The following is a 21639-nucleotide window of genomic DNA, read 5'->3' on the forward strand; positions in this document are numbered from 1 at the left end:
GTTAACTCTGGGAGTTGGTGATGGAAAGGGAGGCCTGGTGTGCTGTGATTCATGGAGTTGCAAAGAGTCGGACAGGACTGAGGCGACTGAACTAACCTGAAAGGAAAAATAGACAGCAATACAGTAATAGAAAGGGAATTCAGCACCCCACTTTCAATAATGGGTAGATCATCTATACAAAAGAACAAATAAATGTACAAAAATAGAATTTTAAAAAACTGATATATAGTTGATGTACAATATTATGTAAGTTATAAGTATATAGCATAGTGATTCACAATTTTTGAAGGTTACACTCCATTTATAATTATTATAAAATATTTCTCTAATCCCTTTTCTTGTATAGTATATCCTTACAGCTTATCTGTTTTAGACATAATAGTTTGTACCTCCTAATCTCTTACCACTGTATAGTACCTCCCTCTCTTCCCTCTCTCCACTGGTAAGCCCTAGTTTGTACTCTGTATCTGTGAACCTGTTTCCTTTTTTTTTTATATTTACTAGTTTGTTTTATTTTTTTATAGGCCACATGTTCATAATATCATATAGTATGTGTCTTTGTCTGAGTTATTTCACTTAGCATAATGCTCTCCATAATGCAATCCATCTGTGTTGCTGCAAATGGCCAACTTTCATTCTTTATTTGGTAGAGTAGTATTCCATTATGTGTGAGTCTGTGTGTACTGTGAGTCTAGCAATCAGTTGCAAGAAACTAACTGGAAAATTCACAAATATGGGGAAATTAAATAACAGACTTCTGAATAGTCAATGAATCAATAAAGAACTCAGCAATCAAAAGTATCAGACAAATGGAAAAACAAAAGACCAAAATCTGTGCTGTATAGCAGTTAGCAGCAGGAAGGGAATTATCAGGATCAGAGCAGAAATAAATGAAATAGAGACTAATATTGCAATAGAAAAGTTTATGAAAACTAAGAGACAGTTTTTAAAAATGTAGATAAAATTTGACAAACTTTTAGCTAGACTTACCAAGAAAAATAGAGAACTCAAAGAAAATTGTAAATGCATTTCATTTTTAATTGAAGTATAGTAGATTAACAGTGTTTCAGGTGTACTGCAAGGTGATTCTGCTGCTGCTGCTAAGTCGCTTCAGTTGTGTCCAACTCTGTGCGACCCTATAGATGGCAGCCCACCAGGCTCCCCCGTCCCTGGGATTCTCCAGGCAAGAACACTGGAGTGCATGAAAACACTCCAGTGCATGAAAGTGAAAAGTGAAAGTGAAGTCGCTCAGTCATGTCCAGCTCTTCGCGACCCCATGGACTGCAGTCCACCAGGCTCCTCCGTCCATGGGATTTTCCAGGCAAGAGTACTGGAGTGGGGTGACATCGCCTTCTCCGTGAGGATAGAGACTATACCTTTTTTCCTGTTTCCCTGGTTTACAATAACAATGTCATTCTGGTGGGGAAAGCAGACCAGCTTTGGCAACCCTGGTGGGAAAGGTGGATCTTGCATTTACCTGGGTCGGGGGTAGGAGGACCCTCTCTGGAAGGAATGCTAAACAGGTATACATGAGTGAGACAGGAGGCTCTGGGTTCACACACCCCTGTGACAACAGGGCAGGCTGGGCTGGGGGCCCTGCCCTTGAGTTTCTGAAGCCCCAGGGCTCTTGCTGCCTGGAGTGTGGGCTGTGGTTATTCAGGCACACAGTCTTCCTTCCCAGGCCTGGGGTGGCCAGAAGACTGGCTGTAAAGTGCCGATGGCGAAGGGTAAGGGGGCCTGGCTGGGGAGCTTATGCTCCACAGCGAATTGTCTGGAAGCCAGGCAGCATGGCTTTTCCAAGCAGGTAGATGTCCTCGTTCATACCGAGGTTGAGGTGCTTCACCATGTTCTTCTCAAAGATGAGTGGGTGGTAGGTGCCCATTGTGCAGGCACTGTTGAAATACCTGATAATAGTTGCATATGTTAGTCTTGCGCTTGGATGGGAGGAACTCGTAAATAACCACCAGGTCACACAGTGACATCATAATGATAATGCCGAGCATCCCAGAGGATGGGGAGTTTGGCTGGATCTGCTCTGAGGAGATTTCTCGAATGATGTCCCACAGCTCCCAAGGCATCTGGAGCTTGAGGATGTAAAAGGGCTGATGAAGATACAGCTTACGATAGCTCTTGAAGTTATTGAAGTAACTGTAGTCGGGATTCCTGTACCACTTTGGGATATCTGAATGGTAAACAGATGGGTCCCACACACTTAGGATTCCTTCATTGTACAAACTGTCTTTGAGGAAGCCCGCTTCTGTGGTGACCAACTGAGAGTTTACCAGACGAATGGTGGTTTTTGTGCCCACGTCTTGTTGGAATTTGACTGTGGGTGCCCCATTAAACCTCTCGACTGCATTGTGATCATCTATTTCTCTACCCAGCTGGGAGGACTTCAGAGATCCTGCTGGAGAGACAACAGCACAGATGCCCCATGGCCCAGCCTTGGTCGTAATGTCCTCCTGAGGCAGGTAACCCTCCAAATCAGAGGTGTTGAAGGGAAAATCTGTGATCTCCATCACTGAAATTTTCACGTGGTCCTGGGGGTGGCAAAGCAGGGCCTCTGCACTGAACTTGACCCTGGGCCCTGGCCACTTGTACATCACTTTGTACTTGTTCATGTTCAGATAATTCTTCCAGATAGTTTGCAGCCTGGGGATAAGGTTTTTGGAGGAGGAAGGTGACTCAGTTATACTGAATTATTTTCCATTTTAGTTTATTCAAAGTATTGAATATAGTTCTCAGTGCTATACAATAGGTTCTTGTTGTTTATCTATTTTATATTTAGTAGTGTGTATCTAATAATCTCAAATTCCCAATTTATCCCTCCGTCCCCTTTCTCTGTTGGTTAAGTTTGCTTTCTATGTCTGCTGAGTCTATTTCTGTTTTATATATGTTTATCTTATCAATTTTTATTTCCAACTATAAATGATATCATATTATATTTGTCTTACTCTGCTGACTGCACTAGGTATGACAATACCTAGGTCCACCCATGTTGCTGCAAATGGCATTATTTCATTCTTTTTAATAGCTGAGTAATATTCCACTGTGTATATTAATATGTACCATATCTTATTTATCCATTCCTCTATTGATGGACATTTAAGTTGATTCCATGTCTTGGCTATTGTAAATATTATTGCTATGAACATTAGGTTGCATATATCCTTTCTTTAAACATTTAAAAGTAACTTTTTAATTGAAGTATAATTGCTTTACAACGTTATGTTAGTTTCTGCTGTACAGCAACATGAGTCAGCTATTTGTATACATATACCCCCCTCCCTCTTGAGCCTCCCTCCCACCCTTTCCTCATCCCACCCCTCTGGGTCATCACGGAGCCCCAGCTGAGCTCTCTGTGCTGTACAGCAGCTCCCCCTAGCTCTCTTTACACATAATAGTGTATATGTGTCAGTGCTACTCTCTCAATTCTTCCCACCCTCTCCTTCCCTGCTGGGTCCACAAGTTCATTCTCTACATCTGAGTCTCTGTTCTTGCCCTGTAGATTCTCTGGATGTATGCCCAGAACTGGGATTGCTGGTAGCTCTAGTTCTAGTTATTTTTAAGGAACCTCCATACTGTTCTCCATTGTGGCTGCACCAATTCACGTTGCCACCAACAATGTAGGAAGGTTCCCTTTTCTGTACACCCTCTCAACATTTATTATTTGTGGACATTTTGATGATGGCCATTCTGACCAGTGTAATGTGGTATGTAAATATGTTTCTATACATAAATATTGAAGTATCTGAAAGAGAAAAAAAATTCCATTTATAATTGCATCCAAAAGAATATAAAATACCGGGTAATCGATTTAACCAAGGAGGTAAAAGATTTAAACAATTTAAACTCGAAGACATTAGTGAAAGAAATTAAAGGAGGTATGGATAAACGCAAACATATTTCACTTGGGTTTTGGATTTGGAACTGTCTTTACATTCAGTATTGATCTCTTGAACATTTTTTAAATCTTAATCGGTCTTGATTCTCTGAATGTAGGTAATTTTACCTACATTTGAGACCCTCATTTTCCATCTCTTCCCCAAAGATACTTTGGGGGATTTTATAAAGTCTCTTAAAGAGTTTGATAGACTGTCTTTCTTTGTTCTTCTCTTCCTCTGTCAGTCTAGTAAGAAAGATTCCTGTCAAAATGAAAAAGGTGATTTTGCCTTGACTTATTTTGTAATTCATAGTGGTTGTTGGTGAGTACTGTTCCATGTATAAATTCTCATTGAAGACCATTTCAGGGATTACTATATCTTAAGAAATGATTGCCCTTCCTCCCTTTTTTGCAGAAAAGCATGACACATAGGAAATTGCAAGGCAGGGGCATCGAGTAGTAAAGATGGGAACACTGATACAGTTGTATGCCTTTAAAGTGAAATTGGATCATGGTAGAGTGGAAAGAATGCCAAATTTGTAGTCAGAAGCTCCTATGTTTGAAGCTTGGTGCTTGGCAAGAGAGAATGAGGGCATCAGTGTTCAACCTGCAGTGCCTTTGTAAGAATTAGAAGCCATGCATGTAGGGGTCTCCACAGGATTTGGCATTTAATAAGTACTCAGCGCTTTTATTATTAAATGGTTGGGAAAGTGGAGTGAAAGGGTGAAGGAGAAACACCTAGATTAAAAGAGCATGAGTAACACTTAGATATTTATTAAACAAAATGTACAAACTGATGATATCTGAAACAATAGTAATTTTGAACACCAGTTGGACATATGGTGACATAAACTTATTTTAGGTTTGGAAATAGTGTCATAACTGTTGATTTTTAAAGTTTCTTTTAGAGATGCCAACTGAAGAATACACAGATTAGAGGGCAGGTTAACGGGGTATATATGGGGCAGGATTATCCATGAAGTGGAGGTTTTTAGGGCTGTAGGGTATGGATCTCTGTCACTGTATGTGTTTGTGTATTTCAAAACTTTGTTATACACAGTTACATGGTTCTCAAAAAAGGAGATGGGAGAAAGACAGTTATAGGGCATAGCTTAAGACATTAGGCTACCCTGAAATTCAGAATCATAGATAAGAGCACAGGGAATTTGAAGAGTGGCACAAACACATATAAGTTTGTTAAGGAGAAGCAGTAGATTCCAAAGAACGGCCTTATTTATGCCACAAATGTCCATGGAGCTAGGCTCATAAACACACAGTAATTATGAATGTCACACCAGTTAATAATGTAGTTGTTTAATATCAAAATCACAGGTCTCTTTCTGAATTCTGACTCTTCATTAACTCCTTCAGATCTTTGTCTCAGTTCGTCTCCATAATCAGCTCATAGGGTTTGTTCATGGCTTTTCTTGATGTTGAGTATTGACTATATTTCTCCCTGCTTTTGAACAACCTCTGCTTCATTCAGTACTTTATTTATGCTTCTGGAATATGTTTACCAATATGAAATTGCTCTTTTCCCCCTCAGGACATGCACAATGAAGAGGCTTTTTGCCTCTTTTGCCTAACTTTTGTTATTTTATCTTAGTCATGTATACTTTAATTTTCTGCAGAAAAAATTTATTAAAATGATACTGAGGTTTATACAGTATGACAGAATTGACCAGAAACACAGTTGAGATCATTATTTTACTTACAGAAAGTCTCAGTTGTCAAACTATCAAATAGATGATAACATAATTGATCATAATTGCTTATTAAAATGAAAGCATCAAATGGCAAGATGGTACCTTGATTCAGAATTATTTTAATGACTGAATCAGAGCCCTGCATGTTTCAAATTTGAGGAATTAGCTGCTACTGAGGCTGAAAAGGAAATGTACCTGCTATTGAAGGATATAGCTTTTTAAAATAGTTTTACTTATTTATATATATTTAGCTGTGCTACGTCTTCCTTGCTGGGCAGGCTTTCTCTAGTTGTGATGAATGAGGGCCACTCTCTAGTTGTGTTGTACAGGTTTCTCATTGTGGTGGCTTCTCTTGTTGTGGAGCACAGGCTCTAGGGTGTGTGGGCTTGAATAGTTGTGGCGCATGGGCTTAGTTGCTCCGTGGCATGTGGGATCTTCCCAGATCAGGGATCAAACCGTGTCTCCTTCATTGGCAGGCAGATTCTTTACCACTGAGCCACCTGGGAAACCCTGAAGGATATAGCTTTTATATATGACATATGTCAGAAATAACAGAGGGAGATAGTTGAAACAAATATATTCATTTTACTGGATAACTCTTCTACCTCACATTGATGTTTACAGAGCATTCCACTTGTGGCTCAAGTTTGTCTCCAAAAAATTATACTGAATATGATTCTTATTTTATGTTGAGACACTGTTTCTCAAGTAATTCAATTGAAATGACTTACCCTAAGTCATTTGCCTGATGAGTACTGAAGTTCTGACTCAAGGCTCATCTCAATTGAGTGTTCTTTCCCCTTGTTCCTCCACTGGCACCCACAGATAAGTTTTTCCAAAATTATATTATTCTAAAAATGAATGCATCAAATGCACTTGTATTTTGAAACCTCGATCATAACTTCATAGTTATCCTTGGAAAGGATGACCAATTTTCTGCCATTATAAATTAATAGAGGTGTACAACCAACTCACAGCTCTACTGGCGATTTCAGTGGAAAGTCTCCCAAATTACACTTTATGACCATTTTGAAACCAGTGTAAGGAAGGTTGAGTTAGGCTTTATGTCAAAGAATTTTACCTTATCATGTGGAGACTCTGTTGCTTTCACCCGCATCAGGAAACCATAGCTATTCTTGAGACTGTTTCTGGTTGTCAGCTGTTCAGATGAATTTTCTATAGCCATTTTTGTTGTAACTTTTCATAGATAATTCTCATAGTTTCTTATCAGTTTGCATGAAACCCTTTGTTTCATTATTTCCCAGTTGAACCATTAATACGAAATTAGTTTCACACATGATTACAGCCACTATTTTGATGGTTTGATTCCCAAGCTGCTCACAAAATATTCTACTGTATATTTTAAGGATTTGAGATTCCTTATGCATGTTCATTATTTTTATTTCAGTAACTATATCTTTCTCAGAGGAGGAAACATTAATTTCCCTAACAGTGTATATCAAGCTATTAAATGTTTATGATGGTGACTATATCTTCATTGGAGTGAGAGAGTGTATTGAGGGGGTGATGGTTTGGGAGCAGAAATACTACCTTAAGGCCCAGACAACACAGGCCCCTTCCTAGCCTCTGACCAGGCTCCTGGTGGGACCACTAGCAATCCACTTCCAGTCCCCACTCAGGGTACTCATGTCTCAGGGATTCCCTTCTCTAATGGCCCTCAGTCCCCTTCCAGGGCTGTGTGGGTTTCTTGGGCCCATCATACTGAGTGCAGACCTGCCTCATTTGTGTATAGCTCTGGGCCCAAGGGGTAACCAAGTGGTAGATATCAGTAGCGAGGTGTAAATGAGGTTTTAACCTGTGTTTGGTGGTGTCCACATGAATGCACAGTCCCTCTCAGGGTGGGAAGACGCAGAGCAGGCAGAAGTGAAGGATAAAGGACCTCTCTAACCCAGTGATAGAATTTGTCTGTGTGGCTAGCTTCTAACCTATAAGTCCACAGTCTGAAAGTTCAGAATCAGAACCCACCCTTCTAGGTGAGCAAGGTACCTTGTCAAGCTAGGAGCACAGAGCATTTTTACTTACCCTTTTCTGCATGTTATTTTTTACTTCTAAACACATAGATATAGGATGCATGAGCCTTTATTTGTTCTCTTGTCACAAGCCCCACAAATGCTACAGGTGGCCTGAGCCAAGGTTGCATTATCAGATAGGGAGTTTGAATCTACTTTGCTAGCATACACCAGCAACATCAAATGTAATAGCCTAATGTCAGCAGAGAATGCCATGCTGACCATCAGAGCCTTGATTATTTCTCCTGAAATTGAAATAGCTTTCCAGATTTCCTCTGGTAGATACCCTAGAAGTACCACATTGCAAAGTCCCTATGCAAAGTCATGAACTAAATATTCAGACTCTCCTAAAGTGACAGTTCAGGGCAGTTCCATCTAAAAATTATTTGTCCATTCAATAAACATCTATCAGTCATCTACTGTGTAAATGGAAGATATGTTAGAGGTATAAAAGATGAATTGTGCTCAGTTCTCATTTTCTGGTCTAATAATGAAGAACTCATAATATTTTAATAACTATAAGATAGGTCAATAAGTAGTATATTCATGACAGATAGAGTCATGATTCTTTGGGAGTTTCTAGGTAGGCAGTTGTGCGTTTCATGCACTGCTTAAATTATACCATCTGCGTTTGAATCTCCGAAGCTTGCTGCTGCCCCCTCCTTCTGCTTACCTCATTCTTTTTTCTAGCTAAGTCCTACTTCGTTTTTGAACGTCAGCTCAGATTACAGCCTCTGCAAGGTGCATTTCCCAACACTGTTCTCCCTTGCCTGGGGTAGGTGCATTATCCGTTGAGTTCCCAGAGTACCTGATTTCACTGGATTCTGAGTTTGCACATCTGTCTTTCCCCTGAATTAGGCTCCATTAGGGTACAGTGGCCGGAGAAGGCAATGGCAACCCACTCCAGTACTCTTGCCTAGAAAATGCCATGGATGGAGGAGCCTGGTAGGCTATAGTCCATGGGCTCGCTGAGGGTCGGGCAAGACTGAGCGACTTCACTTTCACTTTTCACTTTCATGCACTGGAGAAGGAAATGGCACCCCACTCCAGTGTTCTTGCCTGGAGAATCCCAGGGACGGGGGAGCCTGGTGGGCTGCTGTCTATGGGGTCGCACAGAGTCGGACACAACTGAAGCGACTTAGCAGCAGCAGCAGGTACAATGGCATCTTCCACGTCTGTAAGTCCTCTGCTCCACACAATGTCTAGGACGTGCTGGGAATGCTCTAATGGCCTGCTGAATGGCTGAGGATCACAGGAGTATAATAACTATGTTGTAGAATACTAAGGCAGAATGTGAAGAGGAAGAAAAGGGGGTAACTGTTTGAAGTAAATGAAATACCATGAGCAAAGCACAGAAGACGCTAATATAGGGGAAAAAAGCGAAGAGTGCAGCTGAGCTCTGTTGTGGGTTTTCTAGAACAAAGATTTGGGAAGTCATGCAGAATAAGAAGGCTTTTGAATATTAGACTAAGGAGTCTTCATCTTACTTGTTAAAAATATAGTTCCAGTGAGCATTTTTAACCAGTAGAGTTTTGTGAATGGAGGTCTACTTTAAGAATTAACATCATGGTTTGCGAAGATGCCTAGGAGGAGACACAGGGAGCTGCAGATGAACTAAGAAACTCTTCATTTACCAACCATTTCTGGATAATTTATTAGTTCACAGTCCCTGTCCTGGGATCTGGAGACACTGAGGCACCTAAGTCTTTAAAGTCTCACAGACTGACATAGGAGACTGACCTTTGAAGAAGGAGGAATGATCCTGGAAGATATTTTAGAGCTTCTATGAAGGGACCTTTCTATATACCCAAAGGAGCAGAAAGATTCATAATTGGCTATGGTTGGAAACTGACATTTGCCTGGAGGGAAGAATTATTGACTACTCATATCAGAATGCAAAAGAAGGGCTTTTTGTGTTGGTGTTTTTTTTTTTAATTGTAAGATAGTTGCTTTACACTGTTGTGTTGGTTTCTGCCATACAACAACTCAAAACAGCAGAACGATATATATATATCTCCCTCCCACCCCATCCCCCCAGGAGGGGTTGTTTAAGAGGAAATATAATGGTTTAATCATGTTGAGCCAATTGCTTTTTGGGGATTATAAGCAGAAATAACAACACAAGTACCAAACAAATTGTGCCTCATGAATCTCCCAACTTAATTTCTGCAACTACCCCCACTATGCAGCATAAGGAATCACTAATGTTATACTGGAAGGAAGGCAGCCTCTTCTGTATTGTGTCACACAGAGTATAAGATAGTGAAAAAGAGACAATGTAACTGTTGAGAAAATAATGTGTAAAGCTAATGCTTAGACATGCAGGAGCAGAAACCAATTTAGACCACACATTGATAGATATCCACAAAACTGCTGAGCATGAAACAACTTTGGGTTGAGGTAGTCCTCTCTACAAACCCATGCACCTTGCTATGATGTATTTCTGGAAAGCTATTGTAACAAGGGCTGTTATGTTTCCTTAAAAATAACAACTTTTCACTCCTGATGAGTATACTTTCAGTTGGAGGAAAAAATTTCGAATAGGAAAGCAGTAGGGCAGGAGTCCTTTCCTTTTAAAGTAGAAAGGACTTTTTTGTCACATCTTTCTATTCACGAAGGCCAATATCAGCAGAATCATTAAACTCTTGGTGCTTCTAGTCCTGGCCCCTATTCCCAGCTGCAAACAAGTCTGCCAATCACTGTCACTTTCGTCAGAAAATTTTGTGACATAAATGCCTGGAATGAGTTGAGTGATGAGGTTCTCATAGACTGTTGAGAATCTGTTGGAGATATGACCCTATGGGAGTCATCACAGAGACTTGCAGTCTATCTATATCCAAGGCAGTGACCTTGGGAGGGAAGATCAGAATCTTTACATGTCCTATTAAAAATGGGCCAAATGAACGTGTGTGATAATTACACCTATTATACTTTAAGACAGAGAAACAAATAAGCAACAAACCAGGAAGGAACCAACTCAAGAAATCCATGGCCTCAATTAGACTTCCAATACAGCCTACCTTATCTTGAACACTAGTTTCATTAATACATCTTTTGTACCTGGAAAGTGACTGAATTAGATTACTCTAGATTGTGCTCCTGTAGAAGGCCATGGCAACCCACTCCAGTACTCTTGCCTGGAAAATCCCATGGACAGAGGAGCCTGGTAGGCTGCAGTCCATGGGGTCGCACAGAGTCGGACATGACTGAAGCGGCAGCAGCAGCAGATTGTGTTCCAGGAATAAAACAATCTCAAAATCTCAGTGCCTTAAAACAAGAATAGTTTGTATTTGGGTTCTGCTGAGGAACAATAGATGCTCCAATCTGGAATTAAAAAATAAAGACTGGTTTTTAGGAAGAATTTGGCATAAAAGAGATTATCACAGGACTGGACTTGAGCACATGGGCTTGGAAGAGGGGAGGGATTTCTCCATGCACACCCCAGAGCTTCCCTGTTCCTTTCACGGACTCCACTTCCTCAGTGCTTGTGATCTGAGGGCGGGGCCTCAGTGATTCCTGATATCACTGCATTCTGCTGTATTTCTCAATGAAATTTTTTTTTCTACTAATGGTTTCAACATAAGGAAAGAAAGGGCTCTGGTTTTGATTACAGCAGGACCTATGCTATTAAATAGAGATAAATTTATATTAGTTAAGTAGCGTTGAAAATTAAAATTTCAGTGGTTTGCTAAGAGGCCAGGTGTAAATAGTACTTTAAGTATGTGTTTATTTAGGCACCTTGATCCAGTTTTATAAATTTTCTAATGATATTAAATTTTAGAAAAGACTTAATTCCTTTGCCCATAGATGGTTTGGAAAAAATGATACACTTTTAAATAATAAATGTGTGGCATTTAAAATAACGTTTAATATATTATAAGCTTAAAGGAGGAGGGGGAATTTAGTTAGCTAAGTGATTATCAACAGCTAATACACTATCTTTGAGAAATCTAGTGGCCCAACAGGAGACCCAAGCCCATCTGGTGACTTCTGCTGGAATTGCATAGAGTGTTGGAGGGATAAACTCAACATAGATGCAACCTTAGAGATGTCAGGAAGTCCTGGCAGAAGCCAGGAGTGGCTTCTGATTCGCTTTGTGGGTTTTAAGCCCTTGTATCTGAGCCTCATTACATTATCATCTTAGGTTGGTACTTTGATACAAATGCAAGATTTCCTGAAAGTAAGAAATGTTTTTTGTTCAATTTCCCCGACACTAACAAAAGACATTTTATTTTTCTGGGCCTCATGCTCCAAGGGTTCCAAGAAACTCTGCAGCTGTGGTCCTCTGAGTGCAGGCTTGTTCTGTTTCATTTTCTCCTGCATGCTCCTCATCACACTGATTCCTGGCTGTTATTGTAATATCCAGTTTTCAGTAAATTGTGTCTTTTTGTTTGTTTGGTTCTGAAGGGGTTTTCAGTGAGGAGTCTGAACTCAATACTGAGGGTGCTGGTGCGGTTGTTAAGATGGTTTCTCCTGTGCTCCAGGGCTCCCTCCTCTCCAGACACCCCCACATCCCCCACCTCCGCCCCATGTCTATAGATGCTGCGTCCTCATCGCTTCAGAGTGCTCTGTGATATTTGCTCTGAGTCGGCCTCACCTCAGAGTAAATGGCCGTCTGATCCGGACAATATGCTCCTTTAGGATGAGAACTGTGACTGCCTGTCTGCTCAAGCCCAGCTCTGCCCAGTGCATAAGGAATAAATTCATCAACTGAAGGAACAACCCACAAGCTTCGGGCTGTCTGGATTCTAGTCTTGCCTTCACTCCAACCTCCACGTTTACAAGAAGACAAGGAAAACCACACTCCTTAGGGGTTGATCATCTTGATCATTACTCTGTGGAATTAGGAGAATACCCATCTCCAGGGTTCTTCAAGCTCTGAAACTCTACATCCCTAAAAACGGAGGCTGTGTTCTCGTGTCCACTTTACTGTCTGCCACTGACCCTTCCTATGAGGAGAGCACAGGCAGCCTGCTTTCTCCAGCATGTGTCATCCTCCCGGCCTGCCTTGACAACCAAGTTCTGACATCATGTCCCCCACTCACACTGGCTGACCTGCAATTTATCATGTGTTTCATTTGGTCATTTTTCATGCAAGACAATAATAACAGTACAATTACCTTTCAAAACATCTAAAATATACCACTGAAATAAACAATGGAAAAATTATTTCCCTCTGGTAGGAGTATTTCATGCTCAATATAGAGAAGAGTGACAGCTATTGATGAATAAGTGTTTTAGATACAGAGATTCTAGATGATAAAGTCTCTACTTACCTCTATAAATGGTAAAACTAAAAATACCAAAGCAGCAGATGAGGACTCGCTGTTAATATTTTCACTGAAAAATAAAATCGGAGCATTTTAGTTAATAAAAATTATTTGAATCCATCTGTTTTTCTAGCATGTGTTTATACATGACACTGCCTTGAAATTCCACATTTGTGATCAAGAATGGTGTAAAACTACTCAAAAAAACTTGGTCCATTATTAAGAATCAGGCTGATTTTATATATTCACAAGAACAAACTGCATGTTTTCTTAAAAAAAAAAAAGGAAAGCAATGTACATAAATGTTTATGTCTACAACAGACTGTCATTACACAAAGAATTTTTGAGGCACCACCAGATGCAGGTATCAAGGCCCTGTGATCAACGAGGGGCCTCTCATTGCTAAGATGTGGTTCTTGTCATGGTGATGATGATAATTAATGATTAAAGCACTGACTCTTGCAGCTTAAATCTGCAGTATTCACACCACTCACTGATTTATGAAAATAGTTCACTCATGTGCCAACAAATATATCAAGTGAACGATGGGGACTCATTTTTTCATCCATCCACAAGGCTACGATCTCCGAGACTTCTGTCTTGTTTGTGGCTGTAACTCTAGTGCCCAGAGCAGTGCCTGGCACAGAGTAAGCAAAATAGACATCTACTGACAGAAAGAATGAATTCACTTCCGAAATAGTTCAGTTCCCCCATATTTGAAACCTGTGACAGTCTGTAATTTGAACGCATGTGCTCACTGCACACTGGAAGTTTGGAGCAGCCTCTGGAGTCACACCCAGATTCAAATTCCAGCCTGAACTCTCCAGCTCTGTGACCTTGGGTGAGTTTCATGGGTTCTGATCTTCAGTCTGTCCTTACGTCCTTTGACGGTGGTCCTCGTCAATCTCCTTCTGGCAGGACTGCGAGAGGTGAAATCATCTAAGGAGCAATCTGTGCTCACCATGATGTCTGCGTATGAAAACCGTTGGCCTTGTTTGAAGCTTTCCTCCCCATTTCATAACATTCAGTTCATCTGCAGGAACTCACATCTTTAAAACCATGTGAAATTACCAAGGAAGATGAAAAGTTCAAAGGATATGATGTCAGAACACAGCCAAGCACCCGAGGCTCAGCACACCACAAGCTAATCCATGGCAGCAACAGAGGACCTGAGAAACCTGCATCCCAGTGTCGGCAGGTCTGCTGCAACTTGCTCCTCATCTCCGGCTCATCCTCTGCTTTCCTAGCATGTGTCCTGCGGTCAGACCAAGAGCAGCCAGCTGGTCTCCTTTCTGAGAAGCACAATGACACAGACGGTTGCGAACCTGTGCCGGGCTTATATTCACACAGAAATGTGTAATTGAATGTTTGGAGTAGTTTCATTAATGATAGCCAAAAACTGGAAACAACTAGATGTCCTTTGATAGGTTAATGAATAAACAAACTGTGATATATCTATACCATGAAATAATTCTCTGCAATCAAAAGGAGGAAAGTATTTATTTTTGTCTGTGCTGGGTCTTTGTTGCTTTGCATAGGTTTTCTCTAGTGGGGAGCGGGGGCAGCTCTACTTGTGGTGCACAGGCTTCTCATTGCCACGGCTTCTCTTGTTGCAGAGCACAAGCTCTAGGCACTCGAGCTTAAGTATTGCAGCATGCAGACTCAGTAGTTGTGTCCAGGGGCTCAGTTATTCTGTGGCATCTTCCTGGAACAGGGGCCAGACCCGTGTCCCCTGCATTGGCAGGCAGATTCTTTACCAGTGAGTCACCAGGGAAGTCTCAGGAGGACAGTACTGATGCAGCAACCTAGGTGAGTCTCCAGAGAATTGTACTGAGTGCAAAAAGCCAATCAGAATTGGTTACATACTTTATAATCCCATTTATTTAACATTCTTTAAATGACAGAATTAAAGGAACAAATTACTGGTTTCCATGGATGAATGAGGGGACGAAAGTGGTGTGGTGACTGAAATGTCCCTTATTTTAACTTTATTATTGTCAATGTCCTGGCTGTGATACTGTACCACACTTTGGCAATATATTATTGTTGGGGAATACTTGGTAAAAGGTATATAGGATTTCTCTATATTATGTCTTACAACTAAATGTTAATACATAAATATTTCAAAATTAAAAGTTTAAGAAAAATGAAGTAACAGCAAACTATAAACAAATGAAATATGATAATATCAACTTGAGATTTCAGTCAATAAAGAATCAAGTGGCATTACTTCTTTGGTAAAAATTACAGAATACAGTGGAGAAATAATGGTCATGAATGTGTATGTGCCAAATTGCATAACAGAGTATAGGAATTAAATTCTAAGATAAATAAGCAGAATATTAAAATAATACAGAATTTGAAAAGTTTTTTGTGTTGGCCTTTACTGTAATGAATAAATTTAAAACTCATTTGTTAGCTGTTACAGACTGCATTGTGTCCCCCTACCCAAACCAAGCCTCTGCAGAGGGTGATGAAGGTTAAATGAGTTGATGTGAGTGGGCCCCGATACAAAATAACTGGTTTCTGTAAGAAGAGAAAGATACCGGGGATGTGTATGCTGTGTGAGAACACAGCAAAAATGCAGCCATCTCCAAGCAAAGGAGAGAGGCCTCAGAAGAAACCAAACCTGCTGACGCCTGGATCCTGGACTTCCAGCCTCCAGAATGATGAGAAAACACGTTTCTGTTGTTTAACCACCCATAGTCCCAGATCCCACAGTTGCATGAGTGAGTGCTAACAGCCCAGGCCCCCACTGCTTGTGAACCCCGATCTGGTCCTGACTCCTTCATTGGCCTATACTGCCACACGCGCCTACTAGTAGCCACTGCACAGCACTGACCTCAGTTCCCATGGCTCGCCTCTCCTGCTGTGTGCTCCTCTTCTACTAGGCCCTGTGGCCACATGAGTGCATGCTGACAACCAAGGCCCCACAGATGCTCGTGGACTCAGATCTGGCTATGACATACGTCACTGGCCTGCAAAGCCACCTGTGCTTGAGAGTAGAGCTTCCACATTCTCACCAGTATAACAGCAACAAAATGGTATTTTGTAAGGAGAAAGATGCACTAACCTTATTACAGTGACCATTTTGCAATATACACCTGCATATTATCACGCCTTAACCTTACACAATGTTATATGTTAATTATATCAATAAAGCTTGAAAAAAATAATTTGGTGAACCAGTAATCTACCCAGAGCTTCTCATATTTAATGTATAGACAAGATAGCCTTGGGAATCTTTTAGAAACGGAGATATGTTGATTCTGATTTGGCAAGCCTGAAGAAGTGAGGTATAACACTGCTGGTCCTCAGGCCGCGGTGGGCATAGCAGGGCCCCAGCCAGTCTCCCTGTCTCAGGGATTGGAGCAGAATTGTGAACTCTCTGAACTGGAAAATTGAAAACAGAACAACAACCAGAGTGCAATCACTCATCCCTGTGCTGTTCAGGCAAGGAGACGAGGAGGAAGAACTTGGGTTAAGTGCTGGGAAGAATATGAGCTCTGGTTAAATTGAAAAGTGATACTGGAGAAAGGGACAGGATGATTTCTAAGGAGCCTGGAGCCTGACTGGAGATGAGAGGCCCAGTAGGCATGAAAGAAGAATGGGTCAGAAGAGCAAATGAGAAGAATAAGAGGAAGAATAAAGACCAGACCAGTATAAGCATGCTTTTCTGGTCTGTATTTCACTGGCTGAACACACCGCCAAAGTCCAGCTTTTCTATGCTCCTGAGCAATGTGAAGTCCTCAAAAAATTTTCTTATAAAAAGAATTTGAGGACATAAAAGATAGTCTGATAATTGGGAAAACATGGATTCAGTCTCAGCACAACATACCAATTCTTTTCTGCTTGTGTCCACACTCCCTGTTGCTATGCCACATTGGTAAGTTTTCTTTTGGAGAGTATTCAGACTGATAGTAAAAGTGTTATATACACTGGAAAAAATAGAACTATAAAAAAATTCCAGCCTACACAGAAATATATTTAATGGATTTTGGTTTGCTGGAGCTAGAATAATTTCCAATGTTTTGTTTTTCAAAGGCTGCTTACCACTTGTCCTGTTTGTTTAGTTAATACAGATATTTTGGCAAGAGTGTGAGGATTGGCCATTTTAATTATATTCTTAAGGCAAACCTGAAGCACTCATGAGCAGAAGGTTCTGCTGCTGGTCTTTGTTCTGTCAAGGTCTCATACAGGCAACATTGAAAGTCAGAGCATCTCACCTGTATGTTATATTCCCTGGTTATAAGTAAGTAGGTTGAGACAAACTGGTAAGTGAGGTACTTTGTAGCTGCCACAATCATTAGGTACTAATGGATCAGTGTTTCTTCTGGTCCCATGACACATTGAACAAAAGAAAATGAAACCAAATGAAAACTAATATATTTTTAGTCTACTAACTTGAATTAGGGGGCTTCCCAGGTGGCACTAGTGGTAAAGAACCTGCGTGACAGTACAGAAGATGTAAGAGATTTGGGTCCCATCCCTGGGTTGGAAAGATCCCCTGGAGGAGGGCATGGCAAACCACCACAGTATTCTTGCCTGGAGATTCCCATGGACAGAGGAGCCTGGCAGGCTATGGTCCATAGGGTCGCAAAGACTTGAACATGACTGAAGCAACTTAGCACAGGACAACTGAATTAAAGAAGAGAGAATACTTTTATTCTCATCTTTAAAAATATTTTACAATGGTTCTGTTTATAAAAGACTGCAGGTTATTTCACAGTTCACTTAGCATTTTGAAAGCTGAGAAATGAATTTGACTTTAAGCAACTACTTGATTGTGTTAGCAGATTGGTCATGAGGACCCCTTCCTGGGTCCTAACCCAGCAGAGACTCTCTGTCTTAGCAGGGAACATTCTATTTCCTTTGGGTTTGTGCATCCAAAAACAAAACAGAAACTGAAGCTGAGATGGATATAGTACAAGGTTTATTCAATGGCTAGAGAATGCAGAAGCTCAAACTTAGTTCACAAATCAACTTCTTTCCTAATAGTGGAAGAAGCTTGATTTTTAAGGCATAAGAATAATAAAGGGGGAGGGGTATATGCATTAATTTTCTGGGAAAAGGTGGGAGTCTTTTCCTGGAAATGGCATGCCACCCTTTCTCTGTCCTTATTTGGTCTGCAACTTCAGATCATGGCCACTAGTGGACGAGTCATTTAGCATGCTAATGTGGTAATATTAGCATATAGTGAAACTCAAGGTCTGCTGGAGGTTGTCAGTATCTTGTTTTCAGCTGGTTTCCTCTGATTTCTTTTTTTCTCTCCCTCTTGGCTTCCTTCATTTGTGTCTGACCCTGTGACCTAAAGGCATAGGTTAGTTCATTTTGCAGGGATGGACTGGACAATGTCTGAGCAAAATTTTGGCTGCAGACCTGGTGTCAATTGCTGTAAAATGAAAAGCTGTACAAAAATTCAAACCCCAACTATTAATACCATTTACTAGGTAAATCTATGTCCTGCTTTACTTTTAACAATAATCTTCCCAGTTCAGTTCAGTCGCTCAGTCGTGTCCGACTCTTTGCGACCCCATGAATCGCAGCACACCAGGCCTCCCTATCCATCACCAACTCCTGGAGTTCACTCAAACTCATATCCATCGAGCCAGTGATGCCATCCAGCCATCTCATCCTCTGTCGTCCCCTTCTCCTCCTGCCCCCAATCCCTCCCAAAATCAGAGTCTTTTCCAATGAGTCAGCTTTTTGCATGAGGTGGCCAAAGTATCGGAGTTTCAGCTTTAGCATCAGTCCTTCCAGTGAACACCCAGGACTGATTTCCTCCAGAATGGACTGGTTGGATCTCCATGCAGTCCAAGGGACTCTCAAGTCTTCTCCAACATCACAATTCAAAAGCATCAATTCTTTGGCACTCAGCTTTCTTCACAGTCCAGCTCTCACATCCATACATGACCACTGGAAAAATTAATCCCTGTTATTTCTTTCTCCTTTGGAGAACAGATTTTAAGTGGTTTTATGATAGTAAAAAATAAATTTTAATGAATCATGAATGTTCTTTAAATGAACCTTAAAATCATTGAGTCATTTGTGTTTCCCTCCCACTGGGGCAATAAAAATTTCATTTAGTCAAATTATTTTCACTTTTCCTACTGGTTTCTTCTTTGCTTAAAGGTGAAGAAAAGCTTCAGAACATTTCCCTCTAAGGGTCTTAAAAATGGATAGTTTAACCTTAAAATCCTTGAAAGATGGATTTTCACTGTCTTATATGATGTCTTTAATCATTTTCTACAAAATAACACATCAAACATTTGGCAGAGGAAAATAAATGATGAAATAATCAGTAGAATGGCCATCTTCATTATAGTAACTAAAACCTTGAACTTCAATTTTTTTCTCACCCTGTTTGTCGGCACTTACCCTGAAGTAAATTCTTGTCAAAATATGCCCACTTTTAACAATTAACTGAAAAAAAAAGTATATATATAAAAGATTTGGTGCTCCTCAGCATTTTCAAGAATATTCAATCATACTGATTTGGGGACAATCATAAAAGGGATCCTTTAAAGATAGATGTGCATCTTCAAGTTATTTTAACCAAGACAGTGAAGTTTGCATTCTACGTCCATACAATGGTTAGGGTTACGATAACACTACCTGTTAAGTGCAGTTCCCCTTAGGGGTATATAAGTCTCAGGCATTTAATAATTTTTAAGTAGAGAATGTTAGGTCCTTAGCTTCCTCAGAAGTGTTAAGTCCTTTAATAAATGTCTTTTATGAATGAATGTATATTCATGCCTCCTCTGTCATAGATTAAAGGACCCTAACTATACTGACTTACTTCTGGGGTTTCTTTTCTGTTCCACTGCTATGTGTGTCTCTTTTTGTGCCTGTACCATACTGTTTTGTTGACTATAGCTTTGTCATAGTGTTTGAAGTCAGGAAGTATGATTCCTCCAGCTCTGTTCTTCTTTCTTGATATGGTTTGGCTATTTGGGGTCTTTAATGTTTCCATACAAATTTAATTTTCTTTTGTTCTAGTTCTGTGAAAATTGCTCTTGGTATTTGGTAGAAATTAAATTGAGTCTGTTGATTGTCTTGCATAGTATGGTTATTTTAACAATACTAATTCTTCCAATCCATGAACATGATATAACTTTCCATCTGTGTCATCTTTAATTTCTTTCATCAGTGTCTTATAACTTTCTGAGTATAGATCTTTTACCTTTCTTAGATAGGTTATTCCTCAGTATTTCATTCTTTTTGATGCAATGGTCAATGAGATTGTTTCCTTAATTCCTCTTTCTCATAGATTATTATTGTTAGTGTATAAAAATGCAGCAGATTTCTGTATATTAATTTTATATTCTACAACTTTATCCAGTTCAGTTCAGTTCATTCAGTCATGTCCGACTCTTTGCAACCCCATGGACTGCAGCACGCTAGGCTTCCTTGTCCATCACCAACTCCCAGAGTTTGCTCAGACTCATGTCCATCAAGTTAGTGATGCCATCCTACCATCTCATCCTCTGTTGTCCCCTTTTCCTCCTGCCTTCAATCTTTCCCAGCATCAGGGTCTTTCCCAATCAGTCAGCTCTTTGCATCAGGTGGCCAAAGTATTGGAGTTTCAGCTTCAGCATCCAGAGATCAACTTTATCCAGTTCACTGATAATTGTAAGTTCTCTATTGGTCCTACGTGCTATTTATGTTACAAAAATGATCTTAATGTCCTTCCTAGCACTTCATTCTGTAATCTGAATACCAAGTAGTCCTAATGCTTCTTCCTCACTGTTATCCTTCATAGGCTACTCAAATCTTTGGATGACTAGAATTATCTATTTTCTGCATATATAGGTGAGTCACAATCCCTAACTCATGATAAATAGCTTCCCTTTTTTATGGTCTGTCTTCTTTTTGGGAACATACCCTGTTCTTTTTGAATGTTTTGAAAACAGCTTCAATAATACAAACCCATAGTGTTTCAAATGAGTTTGCGTAGTATGTTTAACAGTGTTTATAGTCATACTCTAATAATTCAACAACAAAAGGTGATTTTCTGTCCGGTTTTCAGAGAAACTGCCAGTTTTCTCATTGAAAAATATCTATGAGAAATAGCAAAAGTATTAGCATTTTAGTATAGAATTCTAGATAGAATCCACAATAAGATATTTAGAAGTGTGTGTAGATGTATGATTTTGGTTTTGTACAGGAAATGAGTGAGTGGAGATAGGTGGGAGCCAAGGAACACAGAGAATATGCTTATTATTCATTATGGTTCAGTGGAGAAAATTACTAAAGGAATTGGTATGTAGCCAGAACAATTAACAACAAGTCTTTGTTATGAGGGTCCAATCATGCATGATACCTCATATTCTTGAGACTTTACTGTGAAACACAAAATGGAATTTCAACATCAAGGGAGATCACCACTTGGCAGAAATTTGTAGTTATGGAACATGTTTATTAGAAGTACCTTACTAAATTTTATTAATGAATGTATAGCTTAGTTATTTAAGCAGCCATTGCTTTCCTTTTTATTATAACTATGTAAGCCTTAGCTATTCCAGATAAACAGTTTTGTTTTTTTTTTTTAAGCAGCTTTATTCAGGTATAGTTGATACACAAAAAACAGCATATATAATGCATATCTTAGATGAGGGTAGACATATGCAAACATCCCTGGTAATACCATAATCTAGGTGGTAGACATATTCAGTACTTCCAATATTTTCTTATGTTCCTTGTTTTTTTGTATAAGAACACTTGACATGCGATCTACTCTTAAATTTTGC

At 40.0% G+C, this 21639-nt stretch overlaps 1 pseudogene; it reads right to left on the minus strand.

The window, feature by feature from the left end:
• Positions 1 to 1750: 1750 nt before the first annotated feature.
• Positions 1751 to 13853, minus strand: LOC102185908 (annotated as a pseudogene).
• Positions 13854 to 21639: the final 7786 nt, after the last annotated feature.

The sequence above is a fragment of the Capra hircus genome (assembly GCF_001704415.2).
Source record: "Capra hircus breed San Clemente chromosome X unlocalized genomic scaffold, ASM170441v1, whole genome shotgun sequence".
In the NCBI taxonomy this organism is placed as follows: domain Eukaryota; kingdom Metazoa; phylum Chordata; class Mammalia; order Artiodactyla; family Bovidae; genus Capra; species Capra hircus.